This window comes from Musca domestica, unplaced genomic scaffold (assembly GCF_030504385.1).
Source record: "Musca domestica strain aabys unplaced genomic scaffold, Musca_domestica.polishedcontigs.V.1.1 172, whole genome shotgun sequence".
Lineage (NCBI taxonomy): Eukaryota > Metazoa > Arthropoda > Insecta > Diptera > Muscidae > Musca > Musca domestica.
In genome coordinates this window covers 344,676-358,850 of record NW_026712232.1, presented here as the reverse complement: position 1 = coordinate 358,850, position 14,175 = coordinate 344,676, and positions in this window count along the sequence as shown.

The following is a 14,175-nucleotide window of genomic DNA, read 5'->3' as shown; positions in this document are numbered from 1 at the left end:
ATAGCCCCCATATATCCGTACCCCCCGATATTCGGTATCTTGATGATTTTAGCAACATTTTTCAATGGAATTGTCTGAAATTCCACACAAGGAGTTTCTTGTGAGTAATTTAGCCCCTAAAAGAGGATTGTTTAAATAGGTCCACAATATCGTATAGTCCCCAAATAACGGTACCCCCAATATTCGGTATTTTGATGATTTTAGACCCATTTTTCAATGGAATTCTCTGAAATTCTACACAAGGAGATCTTTATGATTACTTTACCCCCTATAGGTTCACAATATCGTATATCTCCCATATATCGGCATATTCCGATATTCGGTATTTTAAAGATTTTAACAGAATTTTTAATGGATTTTATTTATTTTTTTTTTTTGAAAATTTACTAATTCGTTCCAAATGGTGGAGGGTATTCAAAGTTCGGCTCGGCCAAACTTACTACTTTTTTACTTGTTAGTCATGTTACTGATAAGAATTTGAGGACTATTTTAGTCGAAAATTTTAAACGCCAAGCGAGTTACCAACGCGGCCACCATTGGGTGGATAATGCAGTTAAACTTTAAAAGAAAAAACCATAAAGTGGGTAAGACCGTTAAATAGGGGCTATACCACAACGAGAACCTATTAAGACAATATTAAACTGCAAGGATTGTTATTTATTGTGAATCTTAAATACCAAATTTGAAACAATTTCGTGGGTAAATGGAACTAGATTTATCAAAATACCGAATATCGGGAGGTACGGTTATATGGGGGCTATATAAACAGGTTAATTTTCAGTTTCAACCCTCCTAGGTACAACACATATTGTTGTGCCAAATTTTGAAGCTCTGCGTCAAATAATGTGGGCTGCATGGTGATTTCAATACACAGACAGACAGGTAGACTAACATCGTTAAATCAACTTAAAACTTTATTCTGAATATGAATATTTATACTTTATACCCCTTTTTTTAAAGGTATAAAAACACACCTTCGTTCCCATAGATTTTTTTCGGATGTTTACTTACACGAATTTTTCAACTCTGTAAAAAAATAACTTTTTTGTATTCAAGTTAAAATCTTTAACTAAATTTGAAAGAGTAGTTCAACAAATTAATTGTAAATAAAAAATACCAAAAAAATGTCCAAACTCTTAAATTTTTAGTCAGATAAGTCCATGTTTACACCATAATATCCCAAAACTTAAAACACACTTCTGATATAATAGTTTGGAATCTATAAACGCATGAATTCCACCCAAAGACACACACATTCATATTTCGGTTGAAAAATATATTTAAATTGCTAATTAAATATTTGTTATAACTAATGACATTACAATTATTGAAAATAGCCAGCAATTAATTTGAAAAAAAATATATCGCCACTTGTTTTGAACGAACTTGTTACGATTTACGAAAAAAATCATTGACATAGTTGCGCCTCAAGGGGCCAAAACTTAGACCTCAATGTATGATGAGGTTAATAATAACTTTGCCTGCCACTCCCCATGAAAAAAAACCCCTCGTGGACCAGCCATCCTGCGTTCCTGCTGGCATCAATTTCAAATTCAATAATCCCCAGCAAATATTTAAACTATTGTCTGTCACTACCACCATTGTTTGCTTAATTAAAAAGCATAATTTTATAATTTTCTCATGTTGATTTTAAAACGATCAAATGATACTCTCAAATTGAAATTGAATTAAAAATCAATGAATAAATACATCGTAATTGTAAATAATTCATGCAGCGAACAAATAAAATGTTGCAGCGGGGTGGGGGTGGGGCGAGTAAACAGGAATCAATTCAATTCAATACAAACATTTCCAGTGTAACCACTATCTTGAAATGGCATAACACCACTTTGGTCGGTTTGCATAGAATTTTGGGCAAAAAACAAATATTCATTCTTTGGCGATGGCGCCCAATCGAAGATTGAAACAAATGCCCTCATTCTAACCGTGATGATATTTTTATCAATTGGGTAAAAACATAGAATTAGAAACGGTGACACTAATCACCACCAGCTCCCCTCAGGATCCCTGCAAAGTGACAACAACAAAAATTGTTTTGCGTTAAACCATTTACACATAGTTGTATGCATCATTCGTTCGTTCGTCCATTCATTCATTTATTTATCCATACTTTCAACATAAATAATTTCGTTTTCCAAATGATGATTGAGCCTTGACTGTTCCTGTTTTTGTTATTGTTGATGTGGTTTATTGTTGTTGGCACCCGTATCTCCAAAGTAAATATTATCACTGCGTCTATGAATATTGTTAAATTGTACAATTTAAACTCATTACCTAAATAGATAATGACACTGATGAAGCTGGCAGGCTGACTGGTTGGCAGGCCTAACGACTGACTAAACGGCAATGGGAAACAAAATCAATCGGAAGTGCCACTGCCGCTGCTGCTGCGGCTGGGGTGAATAGGTGTGCTGCGAGGCCTCATGGAACGTGTCCATTATTGTGACATGTATTTCTGTTTTTCTTTTTATTCGCATTCGAGACATAATTTATGGCAATTTTTCAATTTCCCAGCATATAATTTAAAATCTATGGAGACAACAAAACATAAATATATAAATTGCCAATCAATGACACCCACCCGGCATTGGGGTCCCAGGATGGCCGTGGAATTGGAAGGAGTATGCATTTGAGAGGGAGGGAGAGGGGGAGAGAGATTGTATAAATGAATGGCGGAATGGAATGGAAACGAGCGAACATTCAAACGAATGTCCTTTTCAAACGGAAATTGGTGATTCAATCACAGGAAGTGTCAACGGTTATGGCGGTTGTAAATGATGTTCATTCGAGTTCAATACAAATACTGGCGAGTGAGTATTGTATGTATGTATGTGTGGGTGGGTGTGTGTGTGTGAGTTTGTTTGTTTGTCCGTTCATCTCTGGCTCCCTTCCGATTGCCATGTCCTTTCCGAGTGAGTAAGTGGATGGGTGGGTGCGAATGTTTGTGTGATAAACAGATTTAACAGAGACACTTTTTAACGATAAATTATGCATAGAGAGAGACGGAGAGATGGCAGTGGCAATGACTATGCCGATGGAATTGACGATAGCAATGCGCTGATGTCGTTGTCGATTTCGCTGTCGCTGTTATTGATGCCAACACTGCTGATGATTAAATGATACACTTTCATCGACAACAAAACAAAAAAACGCAATAAAAAATGAATAAAATCGAAACATCCGTATAATTTAAATTGGAAAATTAAATGAATTTTTAACGAACTAAAAGTTCTCACTGCCCTCGTCGTTCATCCGGTCTGAACTTAAGAACTTTCAGTTTTAAATTAAATGTTATGGACAATCAATTAATTATCGTTTTTAAGCGTGTGACTGATAACGCTGGCACTCAAGTGGCTGGCCCTTCGATCCTCTCGATACTCTGCCGTATGACGTTAAAGTGACAACTGCTCCATTTTGGAAAACAAAATAATGACCAAAGCGCGTGAATCTTATCACTCAATAAGTTTAATTAAACAAACACTTAAAACGGCGCTGGGCTTTACTCGGGCATTGGGATTGCAGGAATGCCTGATACGCATGCACTCCATCAACGACTGGAAGCTTCACCCAAACAAGTTGGACATGAGTGTCACATAAACTGCGGACTTTATGAAACTTCAAAAATCCAAACCGAACAAAACACAATATTAAATAAAAATGTTTATTTATTCGGTTAAATCTTACAGCTTTATGACGCATATGGATCGGTAACAGGAAGAGATGCTGCTCTGTAAAATGTAGATTATATTGCCCTTTTTAGAACGCGCCGTTTCAGACAATTCATTTCCTTCTAAATGGACATAAAACTACACGAGTTAGCAATTGATGTGCGTATAAAATTGATTATTTTATGTGAGTTTATTTGGCGTAAATCAGAACGAAGGAACGTGCACGATGAGGCAACGGTGTGTGCAGGACAAGAGGCAGACTCCACGCTCTTTATCCACTGCTCCATTCAACCAATCATCCATCCATCCACACTCCATTGCAGAATAATATAATAATAAAGCCAATGAAGCGTGGTGCTCAGTCATAAAAATCTGAAATTTTATTGAAATGCAAAAACATTGCAGAACGAGAACCAGACAGTGTTGAGCGTTCAAAACAAATATTTTCAAAAGTTATTTGTATTTACAACAAATTATCCCCCAAAACGAGCATTGTTGTTGATGAGCAGCGGTGCAGAACAATGGAATGGAATGTTTTGCTCAGTCTTGGCTCAATCAGGGGTTATGTTGCTAATATTCTGCAATAATACAGAGAAACAACAAAAATTATTACAATCCAGTGCCAATTTGTTCGAAGTAATGGGGAATATTGGATGTTATTCTTTAATCGTGTAATTTTGTGGGATATTTAAAAATAGGGTGAGGTGCAGTAGAAATTATTAAAAAATAACTTTAAGATATTCGTTTTTATGGCATTGAATGAAATGACGGTTTAGTAAATTAAATTCGGATACAACATTCTTTGGATAAGAAGCTCTCCAAATGAAGACATCAAATGTGGTCATGAATGGATATTGAAACATTTTCGGAGTCTGGCGCTGGAATAAAATTATATTCCATTTAACATTCCATTTTTAAAGGTTTACTATCACAATCGCTCTTTACCGTGATACTGGTAGCATAGCCCGACGTCAAGGAAGTGGACGGAAGAAAACAGCAACATCAGCAGAAATGGTTGGAAAAGTAAAGAAGCGAAACCCACGTTCCAGTGGCCGAAAAATGGCTCGTGAGCTGAATATATCGCAATATTCCATTCGGCAAATATTGACAAATGAGCTCGGGGTAAAGTCATTGCAATTCCAAAAAGTGGAAGAACTTTCACCACAAAAGAAAGAAAGTAGATGCAAGGCCGAAGGTGGTGAACTGCCGAATTTGGTTTTCTCCGATGAGAAATCATTCCCTGTCCAGCAGTTTGCAAACAAACAAAATGATCGTGTTTACTTGCCAAAGAGGTCAGCTGAAAATGTTCACTTTCGGTGGACCACCAGAACTCAAGCGCAGACCATGGTGATGATGTGGGCCGCCATAACAGCCGATGGTCGCTCTCCGCTTCTATTTATCGACCGTGGCATTAGAATAAATGCCGAATATTATTGCGAATATATTCTGGAGGGTGTATTAAAGTCTTGGGCACGAAAACATTTTGGCTGCAGACCTTGGACATTCCAACAGGACACAACACCATCGCACTCAGCATGAGCCACCCAAGAATGGTTACAAAATGAGGTTCATCGCTTCATTTCCAGCGCACAATGACCACCAACATCTCCGGATACCAATTATGGCGCCTATATAAGTCCACGATTCCCTATAGAACCCATATATCCCACTTTTCAGCATAGGTGTAGACCGCTACAACGTTTTTTTTTTAATTTCGAGGATAGAAGATTTGATCATAAGTCATATTTATAAATAAAAAGAACCAAACTGATTTTATGAATCCAAATGTAGAATAATACTAAATTTTCTCAATATTTTTTATATCACTACTCACTTTATTACTTCAAATCATAAATTTGTATTCACTCCTCCATAAATCTTCCTTCCATACTGATACTTAGAGGAAATATGTCATCCCTATTTTCTAAAAACAATGCCCTTTTGTCTTGTATCCATATTGCAGTTCCCACACACACCCATCCTTTACATACAAATATGCTTTTCCAATTTTTCCAATAAATTTATATACTCACATATATGTTTGTACATACATCCGCATACATTTTAGCTTTCCACTGCCTTGGTAGCCTTTCAACATCATCAATTTAATGGTTTACCAATATTTGCTTTGGTCCAAGTGTCGATTACCGTTGGTCGGTCGGTAACCGTCGATCAATGAAATTTCCTTTTTGATCTGGACGCGACTGTGCAGATGACAGACTCTCGGTACCAAAGTCTAGTAATGAGTGTTGCCTGCCTGCCTGCCTGCCTGCCAATGGGAAATGTGGACATGGAGTGTGCTTACTGCGGACCATGTTGGACTGGCTTTTGCTCTATGTTTGTCTAGCTGTCTGCTCTCTGTCTGCACTTCATGGTTAATGAATAACAAATAAACTCTTGGATGAGCAAAAACAAAAAAAAATGTTCAGCCGTTAATTAAATTAATTTTAAATGAGTATCTTTTGCACTGCGCACACAAGCACACACACACACACACACTTACAAATAATGCAGAAACGAAAAAAAGCATGCAAACATCATACAAGTATGTATGTAGGAATATTTACACGGCTGAATACACACTGATATTTCGACCATAATTGGTTGTTGTTGTTGTTTCCAGCATCATCCGGCATTTACCCATAACGAGATGGATGGATGGGGAAATGTGAACCAAACTTAGCTGGGAACAAGTTAAAAAGCAGTAAGTTCGGCCGGGCCGAACTTTTAATACCCTCCACCATTTGCAACGAATTTGGAAATTTTCAAAAAATAAAATCCTTAAAAAATTCTGTTAAAATTTTAAAAATACCGAATATAGCCGTTATTTTGGGGTCTATACGACGTGGACATACATAGGCATTGTTTGTCATAAGCCATTACCATATTCAAATTCGAAACTTGAAATAAACGGTGAATAATGTAGCTAAAATCATCAAAATACCGAATATAGGGAGGTACCGTTATATGGGGGCTATCCGAAGACCTGGACCCGCACAGACAATTTTCTGTCACAGACTGTAGTTCCCATAACGAACTTCAAATACCAATTTTAAAACAATTCCGGTGAATAATGTCGCTAAAATCATCAAAATACCGAATATCGGGAGGTACCGTTATATGGGGGCTATATGAAGACGTGGACCTGCACAGACAATTTTCTGTCTTAGGGTGTAGTATCCATTTTGAACTTCAAATACCAAATTTGAAACAATTCCCGTGAATAATGTCGCTAAAATCATCAAAATACCGAATATCGGGAGGTACCGTTATATGGGGGCTATACGAAGACGTGAACCTGCACGGATAATTTTCCGTCTTAGGGTGTAGTATCCATTTTGAACTTCAAATACCAAATTTGAAACAATTCCCGTGAATAATGTCGCTAAAATCATCAAAATACCGAATATAGGGAGGTACCGTTATATGGGGGCTATATGAAAACGTGGACCTACATGGCCCATTTACGAACTTAACCTGCCTACTGGAAAAATAAACATGTGTGCAAAATTTTAGCCACCTATCTCAATTCATTCGAAAGATAGCGTGATTACAACAGACAGACAGACGGACAGACAGACGGACAGACAGACAGACAGACGGACATCGCTAAATCGACTTAGAATTTTACGCTGATCAAGAATATATATACTTTGTTGGGTCTGATATGAGTATTTCGAGGAGTTACAAACGGAATGACAAAGTTAATATACCCTCCATAGTATGGTGGAGGGTATAAAAAAGAAGGGGTATGAGCAATATCAACAACAATAATAATCGTACAATCAATTGAATTGATTTCATCACCGTATCAGGCAGGCTGGCAGGCTGATAAGTGGACTGGCGGGCTGGTTGGCTGACTGGTAGAATGGAAAGCCAATACGACTGGAGTGGCGGCAGTGCGTGAGATGTTTGCATTCGATATTTAATAAATGCTCAACCGATTGCTTATCTGCCACTTACGCACATCATGATGACAACGATGATTACGCCGCCGATGCTACCGATGATGCTGGCTGTGGTGCGTAAGCTTGAGCCTACCAGCCCGCCAGCCTGCAAATGCGAAACAAAATCCAAATGATAAGTTCCAATTCCTATGCTGCAATGGCTCGTCGGACTGACTCACAAAGTAGCATGTTTGTTTTCCGTCGCACTGTCATCCAGCGACAGCATAGCGGGCATGAAAGGAATTGCGGCGTTGGCGGTGGCATCAATTGATTCGATGCAGATGGCTCTCGGCAATCAATACACTTTAAATTAAATGGTATTAATGGCATTTTAATATTTTGTTTCTTTCAAATATTAAGCGCGCCAATCAATCGAGCGAGTGTGTGTTTAATTAGCACTTAAGTGAGCTTTCAGTGTGACGCAATCACGCCCGGAACGCTTGACAAAGGGCCAAATGAGACGAAAACATTACACTTTAGTGAGCGTGTGTATGCCTGTGTGCTGTGGAACTGAACGCCTAGCTAGTTGAGAATGTTCTTTACATTTTTGTGTGCGCTCGTGTGCTCTTCAAATAATTGTGAAAATTGTTTGATCTTAATGTGGGCAAAAATAAACTCACTGGTGATAGGAGGCCAAATACCACCGAATGTGTGTGTGTGTGTGTGCGCGCGCGTTTGTTTGTTTGTCTGTCATCTTTGCTTGCTGTGTGCTTCAATTCTCGAGAGTGAACCCTTTAATTGTGCTTATAATTACTTCTCATGGCCCTAAATTGGCTTCTGGCGCGACCATGATGCATATTCTATACACACACAGTCATTTTTATTTTATATGTGGTAGTGTATGTGACATCTCATGATCCATGAAGCTTCTAGTGAATGTCATATGAAACATATTCGCTATTTTCAATGGGGAAAAACATCGCTCGGAACCCCTTTGTTCCATTACAGATTGTGAAGCCGAAAGAGCTGGGAAAAACAATCATCCCCAACACTTATATATTTATCTTGATATAGTACGGATGTATTAGACTGGGTCGAATAATTTCTATACATTCCTAATGGGAGTGGGGAAATTCAGAATATACAGGAATTTTTGCAGTTCCAAAAAATAAAAAAAAATGTTGTGTATTCTTAAAGAATGAGAGTAAAAAGGAAAAATTTATTTTATTTTAATGGCCCCTGTTGTTATGAAGAAGTTTCACCAAATTCGAAGGAAGTACGGAGTGGGGCCTTTGGGGCTACTTTTTACCAATTTTTCTAAAGTTAACACATGAAAGTTAATTTGTTGCTATTTGGATACACCATCATCCATTCAAAATGATCACGTCCAAGCCATAGTTGTATTTCGTAGATTCTTTCCATAAAAAAGGGAGATAAATGAATATTCTCTCATGAGTATAAACATTAACTTCGACCCCATCTAATGTACAGTATGACGAAAGTCAAAAAATGGATAAAAATTAAATACTATGGTATGGTGTGCTTGCATTGTTGTGTTGCACATGCGGCATGTCTGAGATACATTCAAAAGAAGTCTTTTCGAATTTGTCAAGCATTAAATAAGTATGTGGAAAGAAACTTTTTGTTTGAATATTTTTTATTTATTTGATTTGACTTCTGAGACGAAGGAAATAATTACCCAACAAAAATCGGGTGCAATGCAGATGAGCATAATCTTGAAAAATCGGACTATTTTCAAATTTTTAGTAATTGACCCCTTAGGGAGGTACCAGAAACAGTGGTCCGACAAAATTTAAAGGACATTTTTCTCTGGTTTAGCATATTATGGGAGATAAATTTATTTATAATTTTGATCTTTCAACAGAAATGGTACGATTTTCACAACTTTCCCATCTATCTAAAGACTGGTTATTAATATATGCATGCAAAGTTTGAACAGAATCGGGTATCCCCTTGCTTTTTATATGAAAACTATTTTCTTTGATATTTTTGAAAATTTTGGAGAAGGCAGGAGTGGCCCGACTTTGTATATCTTCGAATTCGACGTATGTTTGATGGAAGATGTTAGTATGGTATGCCAAATATGGGTATGGATTCTCCCTTTGAGAGTGTTCGTGCGCATATACAGACTGGCATACAGATGGACGGACACAATTTTTGACGTATAAAATCATATATATACCCTCTTTATCCATATGACTGAGTGTATAGAAATATTTAATAATACTATATTTACTCGAATCCGATGCCCTACACCACTACATCTGTGAGTAATAATGAAATGTAAAGAATCATTTTGCTATAATATCTGTTTTTGTCAAAGAAATCCCTAGCATTATGGAGGATAATCCATGAGCAAAAAGGCTTTTTTTTATTATCCTGACTATCCGTTTATAATTGGAATTTCTACTCTTAAAACTATTCCGTTTTTTTATTCATAAGATAAAAACTCTTTAAATATCAACTTTTGACCATTATTTTTATATAGCTACATCTCTGAGATATGTTAAACCGTTGTTGACTTAAAGCAGGATTGTTCTTATTTTATAGTTTGAAATAGGTCTTATAAAAGCCGAGGTATTCGGTATTTGTCCTTTTTCACACAAATATTGGAAGCAGATTTCAGACTTTTTTACGACATTAATTTACCTATGTCACAATTTTTTGAGTCAAACTCGAGTTACATTACCATAGAGGAATGGAACATGAAAGCCATATTAATATTCAATATATAATTATAACTTGGGTATTGTATGTATTGAATAGAGAACTTTCCTTGTGACATTTCTTTTTTTTCGGTTAGGTTACCAATTCTCTTTACATTTACAATTTTTTTTCCAATTATCTTATAAATATTTGCATTCTGAGTGCCACTTTTATTCGCCAACAAATATGTGCGCTGGGTATGAGTTCTTTTTATTTTCTCCAATTAAAGTTGCTGAAGGCACTCATTTGTCCTTTGAAGAATGCGTTTATTATTAAAAATGTGATGTATATGGCCATGTTCGAGTTCGAAAGTGCGCATCAAAAATAGTTCTTTTACACGTCGCTGATTGTTGGTATTCCTCTCGAAGGAATGTGTTAATGTGAGGCCGCTTTTATGTCAGTGAATTTTTCAGTCCTCAACTCTTAAATCCCCGCTGATTTAGTTCCCCCCTTTTCATTTGCCACTTGATTTATATGTGCATTTGTCAGCATCATACACTCTAACATATGTTACTGCACACACATACATGCATACATAAATAAATGTCCCCATCAAGTCGGAGTCGATGCTTCAGTTTTATGCTCAAGGGCACAGCACAGTCTGGTTATAGGAGATCTTTAAATAATTGAAAACAAATGACAAAAAGTAAATGCATTCTTTCTTGTTTGTCATGCATGCATTCGAAATTAAATCAAGATTCATTACTGTCATTGCCATTCAGCGGAATTACATAGTGAAGCATGCATCCAGCTCTAGTTTGGGCCCCAAGTTTGTTCCACTGTTGCCATTTCCCATTTAATTGGCCTTATGAAGGCAATTCGAAAAAGTTTTGACTCTGCTCATTTTACTGTTGAACATTTTCAGGGCGACAAGTTTTTTGTTCTTTCTCTCTATTTACACAATTCCGCCAATACTTATTGGTGTAGCATAAAATTCGCAAACATACCACAAAGTGTGGCAATGATGCTCATAGCTATGCATCAGTAGTGTCAGGAAATTTATGATGAACATTTTCACTGACTATTCCGATTTCAGCCAAGAGACGGTAATGGAATGAGAGTAAGTTTGTTGCCTTACCAAGAGTTCATCATGTTGCTTCCTGCCCGCCCCTTACTTGAATATGTACAGCAGTGGAAATGATAGAGGCATTTAAGGGACCTCCAATTTGTGGCAACCATACGTATGTTTGTACCCCCTCTCCCTCTTTTCTGGTCCCAGAGATTTATTTTATTTTCTACAAATATCTATTGCCTTTGATGATTATAATAACTTTACTCAGATTGGACTCCCTTGCTGGCATATACCCACCCTCCCACACACTCACACCATCACAAGAGGAAGGAAAACAAACATGAAAAGGGGATAATTCGAAAGTGAAGTGAAACATTTGTAATGCAGAACAGCATTTTCCCGCCACATCACATTACGACAAACACTTTGTCACTGTTGCGCGGCGAAGTGCTTGGAGACATCCATACATCCCCAAACTTGTGTAGCAATCGAAAAAAACCGACAATCAAATCCCCCCTCTAGTCACACTCTTTCGTCTGCCCGCATCGTCTTGCCTCGCCTCTCCCCACTGGTCCAACGAACGAAGATGTCGTCGTCATTGATATCGTCTTCGAATGCAGTTGCCATTTGCCGGCGTAGATGATTATTTATTCCTCCAAGTTGTGTCACTGGAAATGGTAAAAATAGGAAAATTTATGCCGGATGTTTTCGGTTTGAAATTGGAGCTCATTAGTGGATGTTAAGTATATTTTCTCGATGGAATGTCAGGAGATGTGTTGTGTGTCGTCTTCATAACCGAGTCGGGGCGAAATTAATGGTAAACAAATTGTTAAGCATGGCTGGCATTGAATTGGATTGAACATAATTCTCCTGTTTTTTATTTTCATTTTCGTTTTCGTTTCTATTTTCATTTGTTGTTTAACTTGTCACTGTTCTTTGCCATGCTACTGCTGCTGCTACTTCTGTTGATGTTGTTGTTGTTGTTATTCCTGTCTTTTGTAAGGAATTTCGGGAGACACTATTTTGAAAACAAATTTGTTTAACATCCATTATAAATTACAAAAATAAAAAAGACAACAAATGAATATAACAAAATAAATCAATCAAATGCTAAATAAAAGTGGATTGGAGAGATTTGGTGCGGGCAACAAAACCATGACAAAGGGAAAGAAGCCAAATCTTAGGGAAGGGAACGAGCATAGATTAGCCTCAAATAAAAATCTCATTACAACAAATATGGTCTCTTTTTAGTTGTTAGAGATTATCAGGATAAGTAAATATCGGACGATCATTTCAGGATTCACAGCTTTTGTAGTTTCCGATAAAGTTTCGACTTTTATTCATTTTCGATATTGCAATTTTAACATAAATAAGTAAGAGCATATCAGTCGGTTTGCCAAAATATGCATACACTCAGAATATGACCATTTATACATAATACCCTCTGTGTCATCTTCACAGTAGATCCAATGTTTCCAAATGCACTAAGTTTGAGAGAGAATCATTTCGCATCTGATGAGAGTTAGGACTATTACAAATTTGGGATCTACGAAGAGTTTTCAGAAGGAAAGGCTGCTCACCTTACCCAAGACTGATACAAATGAGTTACCTTAATGAGTTTTAATTTAATGAAATCCATCTTCCGTTTTCTTTGGAATATATGATGTTTTTTTCTTACCATTGGTGAGGGAGGTACCAAAAGGAGGAGACCAGTCCCCTCGGTTTAAGTGAGCAATGATTAAATTTTAAATATTTGTCAGAGAGGAAGGATATTGCGCATTTGATCGAAAATTAGACTAGACACTAGTCGGCCAGATAGACTAACGGACGTGGTTAGATCGGCCCCAAAAGTCCTGAAATGGATTTTCCCAAAGTGACCAAGGATTTTAATCCGTTATTTCCATGAGACACATTTTGGTTGTATCAAATTGTATATAATCTCTTAACCATAATGCTGAGCGAACATATATTCACTTTGATCACATCTTTTTGATACGTCTAGCAACCAAACGTCTTCTCATCCCCAGCTTAGTTCATATGAATGCAAGAATATGCGTCTCAAAGCTCTACAATTCGTAATTCTCAACTATTATTGCACTAAAATATTAACACAGGGTCATAAATTTTGTTACACAATGCCGGGCATATGGCCAATTTATTTGCGCCCGCGCAAATACTTTTAGGGCTGCTGCACACAAAGGTGCTACCTTCTTTCAATCACAGCTTTGGTCGGCAACACCTTTCACAAAAGATCATCCGAATAAACTCGTAGTGAATTGTCTTCGGTAATTTATGGGTAGAAATTCTCATTAAGATCCAGCAAAGGTAAGGGGCGGACAAAGCACGGCTGCAAGTTGCCACCATCCAGCAGTCAGTAAAAGTTAAGGCCTGACTGATACCCAGACGTGGAGACTGCAGTCGTTTTTTTTTTCTTCGAAACAAGTTGAGGCTGTTTGAAAGCAATTTTCATTTCTTATATCTGCTGTCGGTCGCTTCGAGGTGGACTACGGCTGTCTGGCCAGGCCATTGTAGATCTGGCAGTGTTGTGGTTGGATATGGTCATTTGCTTATTAAATGTCACATGTGCTAAATATGCAGCCAGCCGGCTAAGCAAAAGGTTGTGTAAATTTTATTAATCGCAATTTATGGTCTCATAAATATTCGGGCAAAAGTAAAAAATTTTACTTTTCATACAATGCTGGCTGGCTGGCAGACTGCTGGCACTGGCTATTATGGTGGTGTTGGAAGTGATATTTGTTGTAGTCGTCGTTGTAGCTTCATTTTGGAAATGCAAATAAAGGCGATCTTTTGCACCGAAACGACGATGGACGACCCCCTATTGTGTCAAATTAACACAAAT